The sequence below is a fragment of the Anguilla anguilla genome, chromosome 11 (genome assembly GCF_013347855.1).
Source record: "Anguilla anguilla isolate fAngAng1 chromosome 11, fAngAng1.pri, whole genome shotgun sequence".
NCBI classification, from domain to species: Eukaryota; Metazoa; Chordata; class Actinopteri; order Anguilliformes; family Anguillidae; genus Anguilla; species Anguilla anguilla.
The window spans coordinates 21,665,269-21,671,268 of record NC_049211.1 but is presented as its reverse complement, the minus strand read 5'-3'; the positions used below and the strand labels follow the sequence as shown (position 1 = coordinate 21,671,268).

The 6,000-nt window shown below is 42.1% G+C and overlaps 1 protein-coding gene across 4 annotated transcripts in view; it reads left to right on the top strand.

Annotated features, from left to right (window-relative positions):
• The first annotated feature begins 311 nt into the window (after positions 1-311).
• LOC118207872 (protein kinase C delta type-like) overlaps positions 312-6,000 on the top strand; it is a 30,428-nt gene continuing 24,739 nt past the window's right edge. For all 4 annotated transcript variants that reach the window (XM_035382018.1, XM_035382017.1, XM_035382016.1 and 1 more), the window contains exon 1: positions 312-465. The gene's annotated coding sequence lies outside the window, so the exon portion shown is untranslated. The remainder of the gene's footprint in view (positions 466-6,000) is intronic.

Sequence of the window (6,000 nt, the reverse complement as noted above, 5' to 3'; positions counted from 1 at the left end):
GCGCCCTCGTGGGCCTATAAATGGCATACAATAACAACAATTGAAATAAACCAGCAGAAACTACCACTCCATGGCACCGGGACTGACTGTGAAAGACAACTTTTGCACACGAAAAACACAAGAAAATAACGCAGAAAAAAAGGTGTTGCTCTTAATGTGCAAACGTAAATAGCCCATCCATCTCCGTGGTCAGTTCTGTGATTAAACCAAGAACAGAAATTCGTCTTGAACAAGCTCATCTGCTCTTGTACTCGCACTGACAGCAGTCTTTGTGGGGAGGTGCTGCTCGTGTAAATGCACCTGGTCGACGTCATGGCTACAGTCTACTGACAAGCCTACGAGCGAGCGCTACTTCCTCAAACACAGAGCAGGATCTCAGAGCGAACGAGAGGGAGAAGACGAAGTTGAGAAAAAAGAAAATAAAGAAGTTTAGTGTTAAGGACCCATTGTTGACTATAAGAGGAGGTGAGTTTTAACAATATTTGCTTATTACAAGAACGGAACGGATACTGCTAAAATTTCATAAAACTGAAATGGTAGGCTAACTTAAGTTTGCTTGAAAACTACGGCTCTGGTCATCTGTGCGTAGCCTGCTCTAACACGTTTCATAGCTCGAGGAGGCTAAGTGTGCAATATGGCAAACTACAGAAAAGTGATGTTACAAGTAGCCTAAACATCAACTCTTTGTGCTAGCTATAAGGATGTAGTCTGTACATTTTAAAGTGAAACACTATTAGACCAGAATAATCAAACTTCTTTAACTCAAATGAAACTAGCCTATATAGAAACCATTGTGTGTTTTCGTAACTTCCAGGTCGACTTGAACAAATAACGTCTCTCTACGTACATTTCTTTCGAAATGGGCCATTGACTTCAAGTTGCAACGTGAATGTTCATATGGGCAGGGAGAGGCAAGAACATTATAGCATATCCTATGTAAATATGACTTGTTACGTCGAAACCAAGTGTATAACGTCTCGGAATACTCGCCTCTGGCTAGAGCCAGCAGAAAACAATAAAGCGGTATCGAGTCATTCGGGGAACTTTTTATATGTAAGTTGCTGTAACTTTGGCAAATTTCTGTCCATCTTATGCTGTGTCGAGGGAAGTGACAGCGGTATTCTCTTGTCGCGGAAGTTTCATTAAACGTTCTCAGTTTTCCGTTTTTACTGTACTGCATATATAATGTATGCTGTATTGGACCACTTTGCAGAACGCAGGCGCGAACAAGCTGTCTTTGTTGACTGACATGGATTTAAAAACTTTTCGACTTATGTCGATTTTGTTTTGACAGATATCCACAGAACCTCTGCAATGCAGCATGCTGCTCACTTGTCCTATTTTAGAAACGAGCACTAATCACTTTCCATCACTTTATAGCGTGGTGTTCATAAAGCTCCTTTTATGATAGACTGTGACTTCGGCTATTAGTTGGCCTAGGTTAACTATTTCATTCAACATTTAAGGCTGCGACATGCCTTTGTTGGCGCTCAATTTGTACTACTTTTGTCATTCAAATCTAACCTCAAGGACCATTTCTGTTGTCACCATGGGCAGAAAGCCCCTCCAACCCAACCTGAATAGGGGCTGCTCGTGAGTCACTGCGCTGAGTCAGATTTATTGTATATGTAAGCCAAACAGTGTTAGGCTAAATGGTGAATCATAATCGCCAAAAAGTTGAATATAGACTGTTCCCATCTCCGGCGACGTATATCTGACTGTTTCCGGAGACTCGCACACCATATTTGTTGGTCTTGAAACGCCGCAACAGAATTAACAGAACAGCTACATGTGACAAGGTGAACGCGCATTCTAGCCACACCCTGACGGTACCGGCTGAGTTTTGTATATTAAGTGAAAAGGCAATGTCGCAATAAGAGCACAGAAATAACGAAATAATAGTCATTTGAATAATAGTAAAAGCTGTGCATTCTCTCATGTTTTAATACATAGTCTAGCCTATTATTAGGTGGTCTGTAGACCATCTCCATCTCAGATAGGACGAAAATCGACCTATATTTAAGGTGGCGGGCTTAATGATTGGTATTGGGGGGTATTTTGTGAGAAATATGTCCTGTACTTTGTTTAAAACAAATGCTCAGAAAAAATATATCTTAACTGTTCCATAGGTAGTATTTTTAAATGATGAAAATAAAATAAATTTATTTAAACTGTATAAAGGAGACTGGTGAATATTTTAAGAAACCTCAATGTTACCATGAGCTAGCAGGGTGAAAAAAAATGATTATTTTCACAACCAAAAAATGAATAATATTTATTAGATATTTTTAGGAAAAATATGTCAGGTATTAATATGATGAGTTTAAGAATCAAATGAACCTGCATGTTTATAGAAATGTATTAAACTTATAAAAAGAGCTGATTCTTACATTTAGCTAAGAGACTGTTGGCATAGAGCACATTATTAGCACAAATAATTGACTAAGCTTACCTTTGAGAAATCCAACTCTCTTCAGATCACAGGTTATCTACAACTCATGTATATAAGTGCAGTATGGAACACTGAAGTTAATTATTCTTTTTGTTGACTTATAAAGAAGGGGTTGAGTTCACTGTGTGTTTGAGGCGAATGTGACTCTGGGGCCATTTATTTTTGTTGTTCTTTGTTAGTGCTAGCTTTGGATGTGTAGTGGCTATCTACAAGGCTTGATGTCCAGCAGTGGAGCAGCCGCCATGTCGCTCATTCCCGTCATGATGTGTACCTCAAATTGCTAGAGGAAATGTTGGGAAGAATGTGTTTCATTTTACTCATTTGCTCTTTGGTCATTAGTCTTCAGTCTTGGACTGACCGCCTGGGGCTGTTTGCTGACAGCAAGTAACACATTGGCTGAGAAGATGCACTTTTTTAAAATAACTAATTTGCAGTTCACATGAGCACTGTAATTTTCACCTTTTTTTTCATGGTATTGCTGGTTGGTGCAGGCATGTGGCACATCGGTACAAACCTGCTTGTCAGTCTGTTTTCTCCTCAGCCTGTTTACCAGCCAGTGCAGCAGGGCGCCATCTGCGAAAGTGCTGGTGACCCCTGTAATTTCTGTCTGATTGTCTCCCGGCACAAAGCCCGAGTCAGGACTGTGTCGGCTCCTTTCTCACTAATGGGCTCGGTTTCATCCGTCCACTATACACTTTCACCGCCTGGAGCGGAGTTCTCTGTCTGTGAACCAAGGGCCCCAGATTAGCTGGGATACGGATGGTTGCGTTCCTGCTGCCGCTAATACTCTGCAGCATCTATGCTGCAACAATGATAGCCCATTCCCATAATTCCATGCTGATTTATTGAATGAATTTAAAACGATCAAATGTTGCAATGGCCGGCATGTCGGTGACATGACAACTAGAATATACTGGGCCACCAAAAATTAATAGGACAGCAAAATGCTAATTATCTCCAGTGGCCATCATTTCAAATTCTGTTTCCATGGTAATGTCGGTTCTGTAACACATTAGCTACAAGACCTCAAAACTGAGAAAATATGCAATATGCACATTCATTTAATGGTGTTCTTCTGTAAAATTTAGAAATTCAGCTTCCTTGGCTGAATCCACAACACACAGTGGCAGGCGTCTTGTTGATTTTCCAGGTAATATGATGTAGGCTAATGCTTAAGTTGGTTGGATGACATTTTCTTTAATTTCAAATAAATTATACACAGATTAATTAAATTCCTTTAAATTGAACTTGGAAAAAGAGACAGAAGACAGAAAGTAATTTAGAAAATATTAACTTACCAGTAATTCAACTGATCCAATATTTGAGATGAAATGAATCCTGACAAATACCGAACCTGGCACATGCTTTCAAGTCCTACTGGGTCCAGGTTGGTCATTAACAGCCTTTAACCGTAACTGAATATGCATCTGCAAAGCACCAAGCTTCCCTCAAAGTCTCAAAGTTTCAAGCACCATTATATAGGGAAACCTGTCTTGGATAATCTGAATTTTGAATGCAAATTCGGTTTATCAAGGGTTCCAAAAGATTTTGAGCTCACAACCCACTTAATGAGATAAACTTTCTGTGACCTGCCTATTGGAAAAATGTTTTCTCCTATCTAGCGTCTCTCTTTGTGCAGCGCTGTTCAGTGTCACGGCATACTGTGATGTTGGCACCAGCTTTTCTCTGAGTAAATGTTTACCCCTAACCCTAGCCCATACACCTTTAAAACACACATGCTCACACACACACACACACACACACACACACACAGATTTCAGTCTCCTAAAACCTGGAAAAGGTTCCATCACCAGGGAAATTGGTTGAGATTATATAATAGTGTGTTACGCAGATAATCGTAATAAGGCAATCTGTCGATATTTGCCGATCCTGGAGATTTTCCTGTCTTTGCTCAGTTTCTTTGCTCTATCTTTGTCCTGAGCTGTCAGGTATAAAATTAGGATATGCTGTCGCACTCCATCTGGCCAAGGTCTGGGGAAAAAGAAGAAGGAAAAAGCCATTTGCCTCCCCATGGGGGACCGATTAGGTCCCCCACCCAGACTCACAGGCCTGTCTTTCTGAGCCTAGAGCAGGGGTGTCCAGTCTTACCTGGGAAGGCCTGGCGTGGGTATAGGCTTTTGTTTTAGGCCAGATTCAACCTTGACACCTGAATCAACTAATTAACTAACCATGGTCTGTGACAGTTCTTTTTCTGGAGATGTTAATGGGTACTGAAGAGAATCTTTCTGATTTTCAAGAATGGAAAGCTATTTCGAATTAGAGCAGTGCTGCTATATAGACAATCTTCATAGCAAGGCCTTAAGGGTTGCTTTGTCATTGACCGTTGTTGCAATAGCTCAATAGTTCCCCTTTGGTTTTGCTGTTGTAATGAGCTGTTTGACAAGACTGCCACAAACTGCGGCAAGCCAGTTGTGGTAGCAAGTTTCACTTGAATTTTTTACTACTTTTCTCATGCTGCATTTCAGATTGATGAAATCACATTAATTGGACCCCAACTGTGCGTGTGTATGGCTGATTAGGAACGGTAGTGGATTGTATAAGTCATGTTCAGTGTGTGTGTGCGTGCGTGCGTGCGTGCGTGCGTGCGTGTGTGCATGCATACATACCCTCATGTCTGTGTTCATGTATGTTCGAATATGTTTGTGTATTGTGTTGCTTGTGTGTGTCCGTGTATCACACATGTCTGAGTGTGTTTTTGTGCTGGTATATGATTGTTCACACCTACTTGTATGTGTGAGTTTGGCCTGCAGTGGGTGGAAGTGTGGAAAGCGCTGGGTGTTTTCACTTCCACTTCCAGTTCTGCATGCCCATTTTTGATGACTTTGCTCAATACTGCAAGTTAAACTGTAGGCTACTGCTTCTCTTTTGGGGGTTGGGGGTGGGGGGTGCGGTTGGGGGTCAGACTCTCTTTCTGTCTTCTCCCTCTGTTTTTTCTCTGTCTCTGTCTCTGTCTCTCTCGTCTTCTCTCTCTCTGTCTTCTCTGTCTCTCTCTCTCTCTCTCTCAGCCACCAGGCCTGCTCAGATTTGACAGTTTGCAGTGGGGTGCTTTGCCAGCAGCCCTGGGGTCACGCTAAATGATCAGCAGCGGGCGGAGGAGAGAGGTGGACAGATCAGACAAACGGACGATAAGGGTCATGACCGGGATGGCGTACACCACGTTCTCTTCGTTCTTCATGGGGACAGGCCTCACATGCACTAAGTGTGCGGTGGACTTCGAGCGTGCTGGCCCAGCTAATGTGCTTCTGAACCAGAACCGAGGCTAACAAAGCCGCGTATTGTGCAAGCGACGCAGATGCCCGTGTGCTCACGAGAAATTTTCCCCCTGCATTGTTCTCTGTGGAAGCACACACAGTAAGCTTGTTTAGAGGGTTATTATTTATTCAGTTTGAGGTAGCCTGTAGCCTTACAGAGCTTTTCAAGTGTTTTAACAGTGCTGCTGCAGAGCCTCATAAACACACCTGGTTATCCAGCCCCCCCCCGCAAACACATTTCCAGCTTCGCTTATTAATTTTTCATAAGCACACGCT